The sequence below is a fragment of the Gorilla gorilla genome, chromosome 1 (assembly GCF_029281585.2).
Source record: "Gorilla gorilla gorilla isolate KB3781 chromosome 1, NHGRI_mGorGor1-v2.1_pri, whole genome shotgun sequence".
Lineage (NCBI taxonomy): Eukaryota > Metazoa > Chordata > Mammalia > Primates > Hominidae > Gorilla > Gorilla gorilla.
In genome coordinates, this window is record NC_073224.2 from 194,069,037 (window position 1) to 194,089,615 (window position 20,579).

Consider the following 20,579-nt stretch of genomic DNA (forward strand, 5'->3'; position numbering starts at 1 on the left):
TATTAATAAAACTTACCTTTAAATCTTTATATTATAATGTAACTATTTAAAACAAATAATCTAAACTGCTGCTTTTCAAGCATTAGCTCTGTTTTGGAATGTTCCAAAGCAATCTTCTGGAGAATGAACCTTAAAGTTTATTTTTTAAAAATAGGCAAAATAGGATGGGTACGGTGGCTCACATCTGCAATCCCAGCAATTGGGAGGCCGAGGAGGGTGGATCACCTGAGGTCAGGAGTTTGAGACCCGGCTGGCCAACATGGTGAAACACCGTCTCTACTAAAAATACAAAAAATTAGCCAGGTGTGGTGGCACATGCCTGTAATCCCCCAGCTACTCGACTCGGGAGGCAGAGGCAGGAGAATCACTTGAACCTGGGAGGCAGAGGTTGCAATGAGCCAAGATCACGCCACTGCACCTCCAGCCTGGGTGACAGAGTGAGACTCCATCTCAAAAAAAAAAAAAAGTAGACAAAATAAATAGAGGAAAAATTTTTTATAAGTATAAGGCTGTAGGAAAAGATCTTCCAGTGCTATGTAATCTGGCAGTTTAGAACTCCTGCTAGATAGAAACAAAGACTCAAGAGGAAGGGCATCAGTAAACAAGGTAGCAAATACTAGAGACTGACTCAGGCATCAGGGAGAAAATGAATGATTTAACACAAAACAGAAAATATTTCCCATTCAACAAATAGGATTCCCTTTCTGAATCCTAGCAACTAAAGAGAAATAAAGATATAAATAAGCAGTGCAACTAAATGGGCTTACAGAGCCAGCCATTTTTAATTAGCAGCTGCTTGAACATACATCACTACTTATGAGAGGTCATCTGAGTACAGTACTAAATAAATACTACTCAAAATAACCCCAAGAAATCAAGGGACAAATCTCATCGGATCAACTGTGCTAACAGGAGAAATTAGTATAAGGCGCTGGAGTTTATGTTATTGACTTTTAAAGCCCAGGTCATACTGGACAACTGCTAAAGATTCAGTGGGTTCTCCCACGGGCTCTGAATGTTTACAGCACCATCAATAAGAAGTACATATAATAACTAGAAACAATACAATTTGTTTAAATTTATATTTTAAGTTTACTAATCCTATACATTTTCTACCTGAGAACTTTAAAGAAACTAAAATAATGTTAATTCATGATAATTTTAAAATCCTTAGGTATTTTGTACAAAAAAAGTGCTTTATAAATAATGTCAAATAAACAAAATGAAAACAACAGAAATAGCTACATTTCATGACTAAACCATCACAGGTTGATTGATTAGCTCAGTGATTTACACTAGAATCTTCATTATGTCAATTCTCAAAAACATTTAGTGATAGACTAGAAGCTGGCTTGCTCTTTGCTAACAAGACTAAGATGAGATAATCTACAAAGCATGAAAAAAATAATCATCAAATTTGGCATGTATTCTTTTAGTGCCAAGGATATTCATTAAAACTCAGTTGAAGGTTGCCTATCAATCTATTTTCATTCACTGTTATATCTTACATACCTCTTCATCTAACAAACTACCTATGATTTAAGAAGGAAAAGATGGTAGGTAGGTAGGTAGGTAGGTAGGTAGGTAGACAGGTAGACAGACAGACGGATGGACAGACAACACAGACAGACAATAGATAAGTGGATGGAATGTATATATGCCAAGTGATAATTTAGAAAAGTTCTTAAAACTATGCATAGAATCAAGCATATACTACCATACATGTGACTTAATGGGGGGCAGATCAGGCATGGTGGTCAGGAACAGAATATGTTCACCGTAAACAATCTGTCAGCAGTAATGTCTAATGTTCTAAATTAGGCTTGTATCCCATACAGGTCTCATTTAGTTGCTCTACTCACTAAATACAGTGTAAATAAGCCCAAGCAGCATTTTTCTATCAAAATAGCAAGATTTTAGATAAGTTCTCTAATTATAACTATACATCAAAGAATAAAGAGGAACTTAGCTGCACTCCACCCTGCCTCCTACCTCAAATGAATTAAATAAATTATAACAATCTGTTCAGTACATTTACAAGAGACATTAAAAGGAAGGAGATCAGTGAAAAAGGTTTTCTTTTACTCACCTGTAACCCTCTCCTTCTCAGAATACTGGAATCATCCATAATAGATATCAGACAAAAAAAAAGCCACTCCCCAGACAGTCAACTACTAGTGCCTACTTACTGCTGGATAAAGAGGCAAACAATCCTTTCAGCACACCACTAACCCACTGTTCCACTAAACCAGTTATCCCTCTGTCCAGCGTTAAGTATACAATCACTGCCTCATATCAGAATCACGTCTTTCTTCACAGAAGTACAGATACATCTCATCTGAAGCACTGCCAAATAGCGGAAAGACTTCATATTTGTTTTCATTTTCCATGCATACCCCTTTGGTTGAAATTATTTGAAGTACTAAGAAAAGAACAAAAGGTTCCAGGGGAAAAATTCCAATCTTTGATATCCTGACTTTGCTGCTTATTAAAAAGGTTTAGCAAACAAAACAGGAGTCTCCACCTACAGCTACTAAGCTTATAAAATCCATGTCACGTTTTCCTTTCCAGAAACAAAACCACTCCACATACGTTTTAAAAAGGATGACAATTCTTCAGAAATACAAAGAAAAACATACGATTCTGATGCCTGTATTTTAGACTCAAAATGATATAAAACCAGTTATTGTTTTGACTAAGTCGGCAAAATTCCTTTCATCCTTTGTACAGACAAAGCAAATGTCAGATTCTTTCGATACTGTCAGGGGCTCTTTTGTTTCTTTATCGCTAGACTCACTGGTCTTCACTTCTTGGACAGTAACGAAAGCCTCTTTCTTCAGGAGCTAGATCATTGCTAAGGTTGGTTTCCCTGCTCTTTTATGTGCAGGAGGGGGCTAGTCCACGTGTTGTGAGTTCTGAGCATGGACAAATTCATTCAGCTATTCATCACTTACAGTGCTGTCACAGGAAACGCTCCCCATTCCCCCAGACTTCTAAAAGGGCACAGCATGAAAAAGTCTCATTTTATCCAAGCTTTAATGATCTCAAGAATTGTTTCTTTGGTTACTGGCTGCCATTTTTAAAGTAGAACTTCAGCCAAGTTTAAAGATGCTTCTGTTTCTTAATTCATGGCTCAAAATACATAATCTTTTAGATTTTAAGAGTGAAAGATTGTTCTCATGATATGATTCTGTTCCTTACACACTCCATAAGCAACGTTTAAACTTTCCAACTTTATGGTAATTGTCAGAATCTTAGTAAACACAAAGGAAAGTTGCTGATCTTTCTAACAAGTCACACACACAAAATTGTTAGTGAAGGCAGCACTATATTTTTAGGAAGTGAGTTTAACACATTAAATTCAATCATTTTTTCCAAACTATAAGACATGCTACAATAATTACTCTCCAACAAAATTCAGGAGACATGAATCCAAATTCCCTAATTTGACAGATAAAGGTATGTATAAAGCACACAATCAGCCAGTTATACTACCTAAGGTGTAAATATAGCAATAACTAAAGGCCAGATTCAGTCTGCACCCAAAAAGGAAGAAAAGCAGTCCCTCCTATAATTATGACAGCTGCAACCAACAGTCTAGGGCTTGAAGGAAAGTCTATTTACAAGATCATTTTCTGGTCTTTTTACAACTGATTATAGTCACAAGAAATTGCCACACTGCTGAAAATAGCACAAAAAACAGGATCCATGTCCCTTTCATTCAGCAGAAATCTTCTAATCCTTAGCATAACCAGTGTGGTCTTTCATTGTGAGAGCTAATAAATCCACATCTCCACGGATTCCTTCTCCCATCTGCTGCTTTGAATAACTAACGGCTGGATTATGTCTATGGGGAAAACAAACACAAGACCTGAACAGACAGCTGATTTGCATAGGGTATGCTGTACACTGTATGAGTGTCTGCAAAGTCATAGGCCTTTAAAGTCATAGAACTCCTCTATCAAAATAGGTTTAACTAGCTAAAACATATGTATCAGCAGAGAGGAAGTAGGAGTGGCTTCTAATTTATTCAACCCGGTAATCAGTAAAAATATAAAAAAGACGCATTCTGAGAAGCTATTCAGACAAAAGATTCAAAATTCAAACTCTTTATTCATTTACTAATTCAAGAACCATTTATTTTGCCAACCACTGAGATAGGGATGAGGAAAGATTACCAAAATCAACATTAACCATAAACTAATAATCCTATTCTAGAAGAGCTAAAATCCAATGGGGAAGCCAAATACAAACAAGTAATTATGACACGTGAGAAGTGTGCTACATCAAAGGTATGACAAAGTGCTATGGGAGTGTCAAAGAAGGCTCAATTCATTATAGTGGAAAGCCTACAAAAAGGCTTCAAGTGGAAGTGCCATTTGGTCAATAAAACTAACGTTATGGGATTATCAACCTTTTGCCAAGACAGGTTTCCTTTCCCAAAACGTTGTACACAGCTTAAAAATCTTCAACCTGGCCAGGTGCAGTGGCTCACCCAGCACTTTGGGAGGCCGAGGCAGGTGGATCATCTGAGGTCAGGAGTTCGAGACCAGCCTGGCCAACAAGGCGAAACCGTGTTTCTACTGAAAATACAAAAATTAGTCAGGCACGATGGCAGGCACCTGTAATCCCAACTACTTGGGAGGCTGAGGCAGGAAAATCATTCAAACCCAAGAGGCAGAGGTTGCAGAGCTGAGATCATGCCACTGCACTCCAGCCACTCAAGGTTAAAAAAAAAAAAAAAATCTTCAGTCCTCACTATCTAAAAAATTAAGTAAAAAAGTCTCCCCTTGGCATTCAAGATACCCCATAACATGGAAACAACAGATTTTATCTTCAGTAGTACCTTATTGTAACTTAACCTTCCAATTGGAAAGAACAAGGCACAGTTTCCTGAACATACCCCATCTTTCCCCACCTCAAATCCTTTGTGGCTAAACAAGAATACAACCATCTACCTTATAAGGTTGTTGAAAGGAATCGTTTATGAAACGTATGAATGATTCACAACTTTTTTCAGTATCTCTCACAGAGTAGTGTGTAACCTGCTCAAAATTTCCTGCCACAACCTGGTTTCCTTAAAGCCTGTTTGGTTCTCAAAATTTATGCAAATTGTGCATTCTTCTCTGTAAGATAATAAACCTTTATTTGTTCAATGTTACAGTAATATTTGTAGTAACTGATTAAACTGTAGGAAACAGAAGAAGAGTAACCAGAGAGGTGGAAGGAAATCAAGACCGCAAATGCTATTAAAGAAGCCAAGAAAAGATAGTCAGGGACTGCTGAACAAATGCTGCCTGGAGGCCCATCATTAAAGAATGTCATCCAATTTAACTGACTTGAAGTCAACTGGTACCCTTTGTAGGAACAGTTTCAGGAGTGGAGGAGTGGTAGGAGCAAAAGCCCAACTCCAGTGAGTAGGAGATGAGGAAATAAAGACGGTGAATCTAGACAACTCTTCCAGCTGGCATTTAACTCTCCATACTCTCTGCAGCCAAAGTTCTCAAAAAAAAGTTATTCTTGAAAAGGAAGGGAGGGGATTGAGAGCATAAACAGTGATAGAAGGAATATTTCTTCCACCACAACAGATGAAAAGGAAAAAGCAGGTACAGGTAACAAAATATTTGTAACTTTAGTGGCAAAGAAGCTAAAGAAGCTTCCACATTATAGCTATTTTCTCCATGAAATAAAAAGGAAATCAGCAGAGCAAGGAGATTCCAAATTTGAGATGAGTAAAAAAAAAAAAAAAAATTGAGAGATAATACAGAGAACAAGAAAATACGCTGAACAAAAAGTAGAATTGGTAAGCAGCGTCAAGGACTGACCTACATCATTCATCATCATTTTACAGGCCCACCAATCTGCTCCGTTGTGTGGCTTTCTTCAGTAGACTACAGTAATGCAAAGGCAAAGTTTTACTAAACAGCTTTACCAGATAAATTGACCAAAAATGGGGCAAACAATTTATGACATGGAATAGAGAGAGTAACAATGGAATCTAAGCTAAAAGAGGAGGAAAGTAAAGACGAAAAGACAGGAAGAAAAGATTTAATAGAGGTGCTGGTAAGTCTGAGAACTGGTATACTTTAAGAATAATTAAATGAGGAAGCTAAAAAAATTATCAGGTTGTAGTGAGGAGGTTACCTAGAGTTACGATTTTAGTGAAGGAACATTTCAGAGGTATGACAAGGCAGAGAGCTAAGTGGACTAGAAATGATAATGAGGTCAACAACTATGCCAGGATATTATTGGATGGATTCATCTACATGGTTGCTGAAAATAACAAAGATAATAGCAGGAGTTGAGAGGAGTACTAAGATTTTTTTTTTTTGGAGACGGAGTTTCGCTCTTGTCGCCCAGGCTGCAGTGCAATGGCATGATCTCGGCTCACTACAACCTCTGCCTCCCAGGTTCAAGTGATTCTCCTGCCTCAGCCTCCTGAGTAGCTGGGATTACAGGCACCCGCCACTATGCTTGGCTAATTTTTGTATTTTTAGTAGAGATGGGGTTTCACCATGTTGGCCAGGCTGGTCTCAAACTTCTGACCTCAGGTGATCTGCCTGCCTTGGCCTCCCAAAGTGCTGGGATTACAGGCATCAGCCACTGCGCCCGGCCAAGAGTAGTAAGATGTATACTTGATTATAGAATTTAACATGAAACAGGAAAAATAATTAAGTTGGTAAACAGTAGCCAGGAAGGGAAGGACTGCCAAGAAAAATTACCCTCATGGGTCATATATGTATTGATTCTTGCTTCACATAATTTTTTTTTTTTTTGAGACAGATTCTCACTCTGTCACCCAGGCTGGAGTACAGTGGCATGATCTTGGCTCACTCCAACCTCCGTCTCCCAGGTTCAAGTGATTCTCCTGCCTCAGTCTCCCGAGTAGCTGGGATTACAGGTGCCCGCCACCACTCCTGGCTAATTTGTGTGTGTGTGTGTGTATTTTTAGTAGAGACAGGGGTTTACCATGTTGGCCACGCTTGTCACAAACTCCTGGCCTCAAGTAATCTGCCCATCTCAGCATCCCACCATCTCAGGATTACAGGCATGAGCCACCCCACCCAGCCCAAATAAATTTTTATCAAAGTGGATATGCTAATTTACCTCAAATCCTCTATTTTACAACTGGAGAAATTAAGACCCAGGAAGGAGACATAACCTGCTCAGAAACAATGTAGTAGACACTTGAACCCATGCTTCCAACTAGAACATTCAGCTTTATTCAGCTTCAACTAAAAAGAACAGAAAGAGCAGGGTTTCTTGTCCAAGAACAGATGAATAAAACATTTTCATCATCTTCTCTACTATGTTATTAGTATTGAGAGGACTATCAGCCAATGACTAGATAAAAAGTCAAACACCTTGCAGAAATAAAAGTAAATACATAAATTCTCAGAATAGGCTGCATCTAAACATTTCCTCAACATAAATTATCCTTTTATTTATCAGTAAGTGAATAAAATATAACTAACCCCATGTGGAAAGCTATAAGGTTGTTTACATGGTAAGCAAGCCAAGATAAACACAATGAAAAAATTAACTTTAGGCCTCCCTGATCAGCTCATCTTGATTTTCTCCCTCTCATGTTGTGTCTGGCCACATCAAATTATGAGTACTTCTCTTGCACGTGCCACTTTGTTTCACTGCTTCATGCCTTGGCACATGTTCCCACCTACTGGAGAGGTTCCCCACTTTAGCTCTTACCTAGTAAACTCCTATTCATTCTTCAAAACCCAGCTCAAGGGCCAGGCGCGGTGGCTCATGCCTGTAATCCCAGCACTTTGGGAAGCAGAGGCTGGCGGATCACTTGAGGCCAGGAGTTTGAGACTAGCCTGGCCAACATGGTGAAACCACATCTCTATTAAAAATACAACAATTAGCTGGGTGTGATGGCGCGTGCCTGTAGTCCCAGCTACTCATCAGGCTGAGACAGGTGAATCACTTGAACCCAGGAGGCGGAGGTTGCAGTGAGCCGAGATACCAATGACTTTCTTCACAGAATTGGACAAAACTACCTTAAAGTTCATATGGAACCAAAAAAGGGCCCGCATTGCCAAGACAATCCTAAGCCAAAAGAACAAAGCTGGAGGCATTATGCTACCTGACTTCAAACTATACTACAAGGCTACAGTAACCAAAACAGCATGGTACTGGTACCAAAACAGAGATGTAGACCAATGGAACAGAACAGAGCCCTCATAAATAATACCACACATCTACAACCATCTGATCTTTGACAAATATGACAAAAACAATGGGGAAAGGATTCCCTATTTAATAAATGGTGCTGGGAAAACTGGCTAGCCATATGTAGAAAGCTGAAACTGGATCCCTTCCTTACACCTTATACAAAAATTAATTCAAGATGGATTAAAGACTTAAACATTAGACCTAAAACCATAAAAACCCTAGAAGAAAACCTAGACAATACCATTCAGGACATAGGCATGGGCAAGGACTTCATGTCTAAAACACCAAAAGCAATGGCAACAAAAGCCAAAATTGACAAATGGGATCTAATTAAACTAAAGAGCTTCTGCACAGCAAAAGAAACTACCATCAGAGTGAACAGGCAACCTACAGAATGGGGGAAAATTTTTGCAATCTACTCATCTGACGAAGGGCTAATATCCAGAATCTACAAAGAACTCAAACAAATTTACAAGAAAAAAACAAACAACCCCATCACAAAGTGGGCGAAGGATATGAACAGACACTTCTCAAAAGAAGACATTTATGAAGCCAAGAGACACATGAAAAAATGCTCATCATCACTGGCCATCAGAGAAATGCAAATCAAAACCACAGTGAGATACCATCTCATTTCAGTTAGAATGGCAATCATTAAAAAGTCAGGAAACAACAGGTGCTGGAGAGGATGTGGAGAAACAGGAACACTTTTACACTGTTGGTGGGACTGTAAACTAGTTCAACCATTGTGGAAGACAGTGTGGCAATTCCTCAAGGATCTAGAACTAGAAATACCATTTGACCCAGTAATCCCACTACTGGGTATATACCCAAAGGATTATAAATCATGCTGCTATAAAGACACATACACACGTATGATTATTGCGGCACTATTCACAATAGCAAAGACTTGGAACCAACCCAAATGTCCATCAATGATAGACTGAATTAAGAAAATGTGGCACATATACACCATGGAATACTATGCAGCCATAAAAAAGGATATGTTCATGTCCTTTGTAGGGAAATGGATGAAGCTGGAAACCATCATTCTCAGCAAACTATCGCAAGGACAAAAAAAAAAAAAACACCGCATGTTCTCACTCATAGGTAGGAAATGAACAATGAGAACACTTGGACACAGGAAGGGGAACATCACACACCGGGGCCTGTCATGGGGTGAGGGGAGGGGGAAGGGATAGCATTAGGAGATATACCTAATGTAAATGACAAGTTAATGGGTGCAGCACACCAACATGGCACATGTATACATATGTAACAAACCTGCACGTTGTGCACATGTACCCTAGAACTTAAAGTATAAAAAAAAAGAACTAACTTTGGTTACAAAATCCAAGTCCTGCAGCAGTCTCAGAGACTCATCAGGCCCATCACAGTGGTGCCCCATCCAGCACAAAGCACAGAACCTGGAAACTTTACAGTCTGTGGTAGCTTCTCAACAAAGGATTCTTTTTCGTTTGTTGCTTAAACAGAGAGTCAATCAATCAAGTAAAATTCCTTCCAAATAGAAAGGCCTTTTTATAGAGGACAAATATGCTCCTCAGGGTAAAAGGACAATGACTTTCCTGCTATTCCATAGGGATAATATTTTATCATTTACATAGGCTTATGATTAAGATTCCTCATTCCAATATCCTAGAAATCACTCTTTTCAAAGTAATCTTCCTTTCATTGATTTACAAATTAAGTATTCTCTATGTACCAGATGATATCATGGGCCTAGATATACAACTGTTAATAGAAATAGATAAAAATCCCTGACCTCTTAAAGCTTACATTCAAGTGGATGTAGACAGGCATTAAACAAAAAATGAATACATAAAATATACAGTATGTTAGAAGATAATAAATGCAATGAAGAAAAATAAAACAGGGAAAGATTAGGGGTTTGGGAGAATATTTTCATGCAAATTTGACATTTGAGATACTGAACATATTGATGAAAAAGCTATGCTAATATTAAGGCAATATGAACACTTAAACAAGTACTAATTCCCTTGCTAAAGTATTATTTAAAAATAACTAGCTTAAGTCTACTCCCTACATAAGATGCACATCTCCTCCCCAGCTCAGCCCAGCCCACTACCCTGGAGACATATACATTCAAGCATACTCACATAAAAAAAAAAAAAAACAGATCTAAAGGATAACTTCTCCCCACGTATATACAAAACATGGTTCCATGATTCTTTTTTGTTTGTTTTGCTCTTCCTCGGTATAATTGCTCATTTATTTTACTGTGCCCTGTAATTTAGAATTCTCCTAACTTAAAACCAATTAGATAATGGTATCTTTTCAAAAGACAGAACGTTTTTTTAACATACAGAAGCAAGCCAAACCAAACGACATGTAACACTCAAAGAATAAAGTATCTTGTTAGTAAAACATGAAACTTACAAGGCATGCAAGTAAACAAAAATAAACAAAAATGTTTGATGTCAAAATCACATGTGCAACTGCGTGTGTGACTGCAAATAGTCTCACATTTGTCATTTCAACCTGAGTTACACTATACCTTGTCTGAAAAGGTTTTCCCTAGACTTCTTATATGAGAAGAAGCCACATATTAGTTCCATTTATTCATTTAAATATTTGCTCAACAAACAATTATAACTATTATTATTTTTAGATACGGGATATTGCTAGGTTGCCCAGGCTGGTCTTGAACTCCTGGCCTCAAGCAATCCTCCCACCTCAGCCTCCCAAAGCATTGGATTACAGATGTGAGCCACCCATGCCTGGCCTCAAACACTAATTACAAGTTTGCTGTGTACCAAGCCCTGTATCTTCAGAACTGTCTTCTTCAAGAAGCTTACACTCAAGGGAGGCAAATAAATAAAAATTATATTGCACTGTGTACACACTCAGGACAGAGCTTTTCCTGCCTTCAGCATATTCAAGATCAATATTCAAGATCAATCCAAGTTAAACTTCTGAAGCCCAAGAGAAGCCGAAGATCTGAAACTGTAATGATAAGGTGAGTGAAACTAGCATTTGCTAGTCCCAAATTAGGCTCCTGAAGTCAGCACTACCAGAATAAAAATTCAGTGTTTAATTAGCCAGAGCAATAAAGAAAGAAAATGATAGAAAAGGAATATATAGATTGGAAAAAATTGGAAAAAATAAAACTGTCCTATTTGAAGATGACATGATTGCCTATGTAGAAAAGCTCAATCTACAAGAAAAACTCCTAAATGAGTTCAGCAAACTCACCGGATACAAGATCGGCACACGAAAACCAACCATATTTCTATATACTAGTAGCAACAAACACGTAAAAACTAAAATTTAAAATACAACATCATTTAAAGTTGCAAAAAAAAAGTTTCATCTCATTTCTTTTTTCTATCTGACCTCTTAAATTTCAACCCCACTTGAAATAAATTACCAGCGCTGAGGGACTGAGACTGTTCCTGGCAAGCAGCATGAAAATACAAAAAGATAAAATACTTAGAGACAGAAATGCAGCAAAACATATACAAGATATGTATGCTAAAAATTACAACATGCTGATGAAAAGAATTAAAAATCTACATAAATGGAGAGACACACTATTTTCATGGGTCAGAAGAATCAAATAGAAAAAAAGCCATCTCTCCTCAAAACTTATTGTGATATCGTGATTTATAATAAAAATATATATTTTTTGGTCTTCATCCTAGTTCCTGACACAGAGCTCCCAATCCATTAGAATTTGTTGGGTGATAGACATGCCTTCTGTTCTAACAAAGGGAATGTTAACTGGGCTCCTGTATGGAAGCTGTGCACCAGAAAGACCAAGCCATGATTAGAAAATTGGAACTTTCCACCTCACCCTCCAATCCTCTAGGAAGGGGATCATGCCTATGTGATAAAGCTGCCATGAAAATCAGTGAAGTACAGGGTTCAGAGAGCTTCCAGGATCCTGACCACATGCAGGTACCTGGAGGATAGTGAGCCCAGAGAGGGTGAAGCTCCACTCTCCTTCCCACCTGCCTCATCCTATGTGCTTCTCCACCTGGTGGTTCATCTGTATCCAATTTATAGCTGGTCAGTCAAAAGAACAGGTAAAACCAGCTAGAACTGAAACTGGATCTAAAGTGGGGGCAATCTTATGGGACACGGCCTTAGCCTTTGGAATCTGATGCTTATTCCAGGCATGCAGTATAGGAGTTGAGTTAAATTATAAGACACCCAGCTTCTGTCTGCTGTTTGGTGTACAGGGAAAAAAACCCATAAATGTGGTGTCAGAAGGGTCCTGTGTTGTGGTGAGTTTGAGAGTAGGTAAAAGTTTAGTTTTTCCTTTATCTCATATTTCTTTATAGGTTTAATGTAATTCCTATCAAAATCCCAGCAAGACTTTTTGTAGATATAAAAAAGCTTATTCTAAAATTTAAGTAGAAAGAAAAAAAATCACTAAAACCATTTTGAAATAGAACAGTAAGTGTAAGGAATCACTCTACCCAATGTTAAGACTTACTATATAGCAGCAGTAATCAAAACATTGTGGTATTGGCAGAAGGAGAGTCCCATAAGTGAACTGAATAGAAAAGAGAACCCAGAAATAAACCACACAAATATGTCCAATTTTTTTTTTTTTTTTTTGAGACAGAGGGTCACTCTGTCACCCAGGCTGCAGTACAGTGGTACGATCTCAGCTCACTGCAACCTCTGCCTCCCGGGTTCAAGTGATTCTCCTGCCTCAGCCTCCCGAGTAGATGAGATTACAGGCATGAACCATCACTCCTGGCTAATTTTTATATTTTTAGTAGATAGGGTTTTGCCATGTTGGCCAGGCTGGTCTCGAACTCCTGACCTCAGGTGATCTGCCCACCTTAGCCTCCCAAAGTGCTGAGATTACAGGCATGAGCCACTGTGCCCGGCCTGAATATGTCCAACTGATTTTTGGCAAAAGTGGAAAAGCAATTCAATGCAGAAAGGACACACTTTTCAATAACTTATACTAGAACAACTGGACATCCATGAGCTAAATAAAAAAATAAGCTTAACCTACACCTCACACTATACACAAAAATTACTTCAAAATTGATCATGAGTTAAACGTAAAAAATAAAACTGTAAATTTTTATAAGAACACATAGGAGAAAATCTTCAGAACCTAGGAATAGGTGAAAAGTTCTTAGACATGACACCAAGAACACAATCTGAACTTCATCAAAATTAAAGACATTTTTCAACCTAAGAAAGCTGATTGAAAAAAAAAAAGAGATTGTACACATAAAGGTAGTATAAAAAACTTTTCATTTAAGAAACAGAAAAACAATTTTAGGATGGGCACAGTGGCTCACACCTGTAATCCCACCATTTTGGGAGGCCGGGGTGGGTGGATCACTTGAGGTCAGGAGTTCAATACCAACCTGGTCAACATGGTAAAAACCTGTCTCTACTAAAAATACAAAAATTACACAGGCATGATGGTACACACCTGTAATCCCAACTACTCAGGAGGCTGGGCAGGAGAATCACTTGAACCCAGGAGGTAGAGGTTGCCGTGAGCCAAGATCGAGCCACTGCACTATGGCCTAGGTGACAGAGACTCTGACTCAAAAAAACAATAATAATTTAAAAAAAATTAATAAATTTGTTATGCAAAACACTCTGTTAAAAAGAATAAAAAAGTTATTTGCAAACCACATATCCAACAAGGAATTTATATTTAGAATATATACAAAACTTTTAAAAGTTTATAGTTTTAGGGCATGGGGCTCACATCTGTAATCCCAGCACTTTGGGAGGCCAAGGCAGGTGGATCACCTGAGCTCAGGAGTTCGAGACCAGCCTGACCAACATGGTGAAACCCTGTCTCTACTAAAAATACAAAAATTAGTGAGCATGGTGGTAGGCGACTGTAATCCCAGCTACTCGGGAGGATGAGGTATGAGAATCACTTTAACCCAGGAGACAGAGGTTGCAGTGACCCAAGATCATGCCACTGCACTCCAGCCTGGGTGACAGAGATACCATCTCAACAAAAAATAATTGTTTTTAATTTAAAAAAAAAGTTAATGGCTTTAAAAAAAATCCATTGCCAGTGGTGCAGATTCAAAAAACAAACACATAAAATCTATCAACATGTGAGTAAATAACCAAGTGATGTGTGACCATACAATGGAATACTACACACAAAGAGGGAAAGAACTGAGTGGACACATGCAACAATTTAGGTGGATCTCAAAAACATTATACTTACTGAAAAAAATCTCAAAAGGTTATATACTATATGGTTCCATTTATATAATATTCACATAAAGGCCAGGCATAGTGGCTCACCCTTTTAATTCCAACACTTTGGAAGGCTGAGGGAGGAGGATCACTTGAGCCCAGGAGTTTGAGACCAGTCTGGGCAACATAGCAAGACTCCATCTCTACAAATTAAAAAAAAAAAAAAAAAAAAATTAGCCAGGCATGGTGGCTTGTGCCTGTGATCCCAGCTACCCGGAAGGCTGAGGCAGGAGGATCATCTGAGACTGGGAGGTGGAGGCTGCAGTGAGCCATGACTGCAAAACCGCACTCCAGCCTGGGGGACAGAGCGAGACCCTGTCTCAAAAGGAAATATAAATATAAATATAAATATAATTCACATAGAGAAGAACACATTAGTGGTTGCAAGAAGATAAAGACGGGGTGGGAGTGCAAATATAAAAGGGCAGCCCAAGCAAATTCCTTTGTAATGATAGCACGGCTCTGTATGCTGATTGTGGTGGTGGCCATTACACAAATCTATTCGTGGGATGAGATTGCATGACTTGTACATACACACACAAACATATACAAGTGTATATAAAGACCAAATAAGGGCTATAATCTAGTTAATGATATTGTACAAATGTCATTTTCATGGTTTTAATATTGTATTATAGCTATATAAGATGACACTATTGGTAAAGCTGGGTGAAGGGTTCATAGTACTCTGCACTATTTTTGCAACTTCCTATGCATCCATAAGTATTTTTTTAAAGGCTAAATAACTGAAAAAAAAGGAAATTCCTATATTTTCATTTTACTATCTCCCTATAAATGCATGTTACTTTATTCCCAAAATGCCCCAACACATCTCAGAAACGTTTCTGTTTGGAGCTTTTTGCCCTCTTTAAAAAACAGTCCATTAATTCTATTTGCCAGCAGCAATCTCAGTCCCTCAGCTCAGGTAATTCATTTCAAGTAGGGCTGAAAATTTTTTCTATTAGGTCAAGCAGAAAAAAGGAAGTTAGATGAATAGATGCAGAAAAAGCTTTCAATAAAATCCACCATCCCTTCATGATAAAAACCCTCAACAAACTAGGCATCCAAGGAACATATCTCAAAATAAATAAAAGCCACCTATGACAAATCCACAGCCAACATCATGCTGAACGAGAAAAACTGGAAACATTCCTCTTGAGAACTGGAACAAGACAAGGATGTCTACTCTTCTGACTGCTGTTCAACAGAGCACTGGAAGTTCTAGCCACAGCAATCACAAAGGAAAGAAAGAAAAGGCATCCAAACAGCAAAGAAGTCCAGCTATCTTTCTTTGCAGACAATATGATTTTATACCTGGAAAACCCTAAAGACTCCGCCAAAGGCTCCTGGAACTGATAAATGGCTTCACAGTTTTAAGATACAAAATCAATGTACAAAAATCAGTAGCAATTCTATATACCAGTAACGTTCAAGCTCAGAGCCAAGTAAAGAATGCAGTCCCATTTACAATAGCTACAAAAAAAAGAAAAAGAAAAAGTACCTAAGAATACATCTAACCAAGGAGGTAAAAGATCTCAACAAGGAGAACTACAAACACTGCTAAAAGAAATCACAGGTGACACAAACAAAAGGAAAAAAATTTCATGCTCATGGATTAGAAGAATCAATACTGTTGAAACAGCCATACTGTCCAAATCAATCTACAGATTCAGCACAATTCTTATCAAACTACCAATGTCATTTTTCACAGAACTAGAAAGAACTATTCTAAAATTTACATGAAACCAAAAAAGAGCTCAAATAGCCAAAACAATCCTAAGCAAAAAGAACAAAGCTGCAGGGATTACATTACCCAGCTTCAGACTATACTATAAGGCTACAGTGTTTAAAAAAAAAAAAAAAAAAAAAAAACCATAGTACTGGTACAAAAGCAGACACATAGACCAATAGAACAGAATAGAGAACCCAGAAATAAAGCCACACACCTACAATCTTCTGATCTTTAGCAAAGTCAACAAAAATAAGCAATGGGGAGAGGACTCTATTCAATAAATAGTGCTGGGATAGCTGGCCAGGCACATGCAGAAGAATGAAACTGGAACCCTACCTTTCACCACATACAAAAATTAACTCAAGATGGATTAAAGATTTAAATGTAAGACCTCAAACTGTAAGAATCCTAGGGAAAAAACAAACAAACAAACTAGGAAACACCATTCCAGACACTGACCTTGGGAAACAATTTATGACTGAGTCCTCAAAAGCAATTGCAACAAAAACAAAAATTGTCAAGTGGGACCTAATTAGACTAAAGAGTTTCTGCACAGCAAAAGAAACCATCAGTAGAGTTAACAGCCTACAGAATGGGAGAAAATATTTGCAAACTATGCATCTGACAAAGGTCTAATATCTAGACTCTATAAAGAACTTAAACAATTAAACAAGCAAAAAACAACCCCATCACAAAATGGGCAAAAGACATGAACAGACACTTCTCAAAAGAAGACATACAGGCAGCCAACAAACATGAAAACATGCTCCACACACTAACCATCTGAGAAATGCACATCAAAACCACAATGAGATACCATCTTATGCCAGTCAGAATAGCTATTATCAAAAAGCAAAAAAACAACAGATGCTGGCAAGACTGCAGATAAAAGGGAACACTTATACACTGTTGGTAGGAATGTAAATTAGTTCAGCACTCTGGAAAGTAGTTGGGAGACTTCTCAAAGAGCCTAAAACTGAACTACCATTCAACCCAGCAATCCTATCACTGGGTAAATATACAAAAGAAAACAAATCATTCTACCAAAAAGACACATGTACTCACATGTTCATCACAGCACTATTCACAATAGTAAAGACATGGGATCAACCTAGGTGCCCATCAACAGTGGACTAGATAAAGAAAATATGTGCGGGGCACAGTGGCTCACGTCTGTAATCCCAGCACTTTGGGAGGCTGAGGCAGGCAGATCACGACGTCAGGAGATCCAGACCATCCTGGCTAACATGGTGAAACCCCATCTCTACTAAAAATACAAAAAATTAGCTGGGTGTGGTGGCGGGCGCCTGTAGTCCCAGCTACTCCAGAGGCTGAGGCAGGAGAATGGCGTGAACCTGGGAGGTGGAGCTTGCAGTGAGCCTAGATCGCGCCACTGCACTCCAGCCTGGGTGACAGAGAGAGACTCCATCTCAAAAAAAAACAAAAAAAAGAAAAGAGGGGGTCCAGCTTTAATCTTCTGCATATGGCTAGCCAGTTATCCCAGTATCATTACTTGTTTTTGTCAGTTTTGTCACAGATCACATGGTCATAGGTGTGCAGCTTTATTTCTGCTGGAAATAAAGTTCCATTGATCTATGTGCCTTTTGTACCAGTAACATGATGTTTTGGTTACTGTATCCCTGTAGTACAGTTTGAAGTTGGGTAACGTGAGGCCCCCAGTTTTGTTCTCTTTGCTTAGGACTGCCTTGGCTATTCAAGCTCTTTTTTGGTTCCATACGAATTTTAAAATCGTTTTTTCTAGTTCTGTGAAGAATGTTCTTGGTAGTTTGATAGGAATAGCATTGAATCTGTAAACTGCTTTAGGCAGTATGGTCATTTTAATGATATTGAGTCTTCCTATCCATGAGCATGGTATGTTTTTTCATTTGTTTGTGTCTTCTCTGATTTCCTTGAGCAGTGTCTTGTAATTCTCATTGTAGAAATCTTGCACCTCCCTGGTTAGCAGTATTCCTAGGTATTGTATTCTTTTTGTGGTAATTGTGAATGGGATTGCCTTCCTGATTTGGCTCCCAGCTTGGCTGTTGTTGGTGGATAGGAATGCTAGTGGTTTTTTGTATGTTAATTTGGTGTCCTGAAACTTTGCTGAATTTGTTTATCAGTTGAAGGAGCTTTTGGGCCAAGATGATGGGGTTTTCTACACATACAATCATGTCATCTACAAACAGGGATAATCTGACTTCCTCTCTTCCTACTTGAATGCCCTTTATTTCTTTCTCTTGCCTGATTACTCCGGCTATACCCTTAACTATTTTCATAAATCCTTCAAAGACTACCTGTGTCAGGGGTCACCAAAACCATCCCCAGGTTCCATGATCCTCCAGGAGTACTCACAGGACCCTGCATATAATCAGCATATGGAAAAGGTGCATGAGGCAAAGTCTGGAGGAAACCAAGCACAAGCTTCCCAGAGTTCGCTCCCAGTGAAGTCACATAAGACACACTTATTTCTTCCAACAACACCTGGTAACTATATCCATGAAATGTTGTCTACCAGAAAAGCTCACCAAAGACTCAGTGTCCAAAGTTTTTAATGGAGCTGCTCACACAGGCACCCTCTTGCCTACTACATACCAAAATTTCAGACTCCCAGAAGGTAAGTAAATGTTCAGCATAAATCACATTTTTTGCACAGTAAGTCACTTGTATCATTCAAGGAAATTTTTATCAGTGTAGGAAACTGTTTACCATTCAAGTTTCCAGATACCAGCCAAGGGTCAACCTTCCGCACAAGCCTTTCTAAGGATAGTAGTCTCAGGACTGCTATATTAATGGTTTATCGTACACTACTACTATTTCTTAACATTCCTATCTCTTAAGGCCACCAGTCTACACATGCTGAAACCAGCCTTGTTCCCTATACATTCTATAGATAAGACATATTGCAAAAATGAAGAATGACAACTCAATGTTCCAGAGAAAATAAAGGAGAACATACGTTAAACTAGGAATAGGGTCTAGTAAATATTAGTTCTCTATTGCAACTAAACTATCACTAGTAATTATATTGTCTATATGATAGAATGCACCAGTAGCACTGCTTTTCAGTCTTTGCTCAGCACTGTAAATACACCAGTGCGAAGCAACACATGACAATAACAGCCTAATTAAAAGACTAGTACTGGCCGGGCATAGTGGCTCACACCCTTTGGGAAGCTGAGGTGGGGAGATGGCTTGAACCCAGGAGTTCGAGACCAGACTGGGCAATATGGCAAAATCTCATCTTAAAAAAAAAGAAAAAGGGAGGCCCCAGGGGGATTTGGCCCGGGTACTCCTGTGAGCTGCTGCTCTTGTGGTTGGTGAGACTGCCTGGGTCTAGAGTGCAGAGCTCCTCTGTGGCCGCGAGGACGTCACTATACCTAAAGCACCAAAGGGAAAAAGTGCAGGATGGGAAAAAAAGTCATTCATCCATATAGTAGAAAAGCAGCTCAAATTATGAGAGAGGCCCACAAACAAGAAAAAAAGGAAAAATTGAAGAATGAAAAGGCCTTGTGTTTCAATCTTATTGGTGAAAAACTGCAATGGTTTCAAAATCATCTTGATCCCCCCCCAAAAAAAGATATTCAAACAAAGATGCTTGTGAACTAACTGAAAGGTACTTAAATTAAATTGATTTAGCAGTGAGTTGGAGCAGATTGAGTTACACAACAGTATCGGGACAAGCAGGACAGGCAGCACTGTTCCCAGGACACCATCATCAAGCAGACGATGGAGCGGGAGGGACAGCAGTATAAAGGATGTGGCCTTGAGATTCCAGACATTCTAAATGCAAGTAATCTGAAAACATTTAGGGAATGGGACTTTGATCTGAAGAAATTGCCAAATATTAAAATGAGAAAAATCTGCGCTAATGATGCAATTCCCAAGAAGTGCAAGAGGAAAACTATTATAACTACAGACCAAGATTTAGTGGAATTGGAACTAAACGATGAATCAAATGACTCAGATGAGGAAATGACTGGATTAGCCTAATCATCTTCACTTGAATTCAAAATAAGTAATTTGAGAGCTTCAAATTATATTCATTGATTATGGTACATAATCATCAAGATACAAGAATTTGATGTTGACATTCTCTTATATGATGAGAGTTTCATTTGCAGTTTCAAAAATGGTGTTATGAATTTTTTTTTTTTTTTTAAGACGGAGTCTTGCACTGTCACCCGGGCTGGAGTGCAGTGGCATCATCTCGGCTCACTGCAACCTCCGCCTCCCAGGTTCAAGCAATTCTCCTGCCTCAGCCTCCCAGGTAGCTAGGATTACAGGCACCCGCCACCACACCCAGCTAATTTGTTTTGTGTTTTTTTAGTAGAGATGGGGTTTCACCATGTTGGCCAGGCTGGTCTTGAACTTCTGACCTCGCGATTCACCTGCCTCAGACTCCCAAAGTGCT

The 20,579-nt window shown here is 38.6% G+C and overlaps 1 protein-coding gene and 1 pseudogene across 7 annotated transcripts in view; one reads left to right on the plus strand and one right to left on the minus strand.

Moving 5' to 3' along the window:
* Window positions 1-20,579, minus strand: part of MAST2 (microtubule associated serine/threonine kinase 2) — a 240,300-nt gene that overhangs the window by 176,723 nt on the left and 42,998 nt on the right. The window lies entirely within an intron of this gene.
* On the plus strand, window positions 5,992-20,158 carry LOC109028177 (translation machinery-associated protein 16-like; annotated as a pseudogene).